This window comes from Ursus maritimus, unplaced genomic scaffold (genome assembly GCF_017311325.1).
Source record: "Ursus maritimus isolate PB19 unplaced genomic scaffold, ASM1731132v1 scaffold_21, whole genome shotgun sequence".
Taxonomy (NCBI): Eukaryota; Metazoa; Chordata; class Mammalia; order Carnivora; family Ursidae; genus Ursus; species Ursus maritimus.
Window position 1 is genome coordinate 30,302,077 of NW_024424564.1, and position 1,059 is coordinate 30,303,135.

At 36.5% G+C, this 1,059-nt stretch overlaps 1 non-coding gene across 1 annotated transcript; it reads right to left on the minus strand.

Moving 5' to 3' along the window:
* Positions 1-290: 290 nt before the first annotated feature.
* LOC121104524 lies at positions 291-395 on the minus strand. The gene has a single exon (XR_005836842.1). It is a non-coding gene; the product is annotated as a small nucleolar RNA U13 (small nucleolar RNA).
* Positions 396-1,059: the final 664 nt, after the last annotated feature.

The window sequence follows — 1,059 nt, forward strand, 5'->3', positions numbered from 1 at the left end:
TGAGAACCTAAAAGAAAAAAAGCATAAAAGCAATATCATGCCCTCCCAAATTCATAAAAAATCCTTAATATATTTAATATCCAATGCAAGTTCAACTTTCCCTGATTGTCTCAGAAATATTTTTACAGTTATTCTAATAAAAATTCAAACACAGTGCACACATTACATATTTAGACATTCTCCTAGGTTTCTTTTAACTTATGACAATTCCCCTTCTCTTTTTTTCTTTTAAGCCATGTATTTGTTGAAGAGAAATGGGATTTTGTCCTGTGGGATTTTTCTTCTTTTCACATCAGATGGGTAAGGTGCCAATTACGTTGTGACAGGTTTGAGGGAGACACATTTCCCACGGTGGCTGAACACCCAATCATCACACTTGTTAACAACAAAAGATTCTGTCCTGTGGCATTTCTAATATCCTGGAGTTGGCTGATGGCATCCTCCTGGTGTCATTAGCAAGTTCTTCCATCTCCCATCTTTTCCATAATCTGCTAGTTAGTTCAAGAGGCTTGATTAAATTCAAGTTCAAAATTAATTTTTTTTGGTTTTGGAAAGAATACTCCATAGGCGGTGTAATAGCTTACTTTTTAAATAAATGGTGTAACTGCTCTATTACATGGGCTGAGTCAGTGATTATAATCAGTAAACAGCTTTTCTTCTCCCACCTCTGCCTTTAGTTCATCTTCTTTTTAAAATTTTATTTATTTATTTATTTTTTTATTTTTTTATTTTTTTATTTTTTTATTTTTAGAGAGAAAGAGCACAAGCTGGGGGGGGGCGGGTAGAGGAAGAGGGAGAGAGACAATTTTAAGCAGGTTCCATGCTCAGCACAGATGTCACAATCCTGAACTGAAATCAAGAGTCAGATGCTTAACCGACTGAGCCCAGGCACCCCTATTTAATTTTTTTTTTTTTAAGTAATCTCCACATCCAACATGGGACTTGAACTTACAACCCTAAGATCAAGAGTCACAGGCTCAACTGACGGAGCCAGCTCAGTGCCCCCTCCCACCTCTGCCTTTTTTTTTTTTTTGTCAAAGAGAAAGAGAGAGAGAGCAC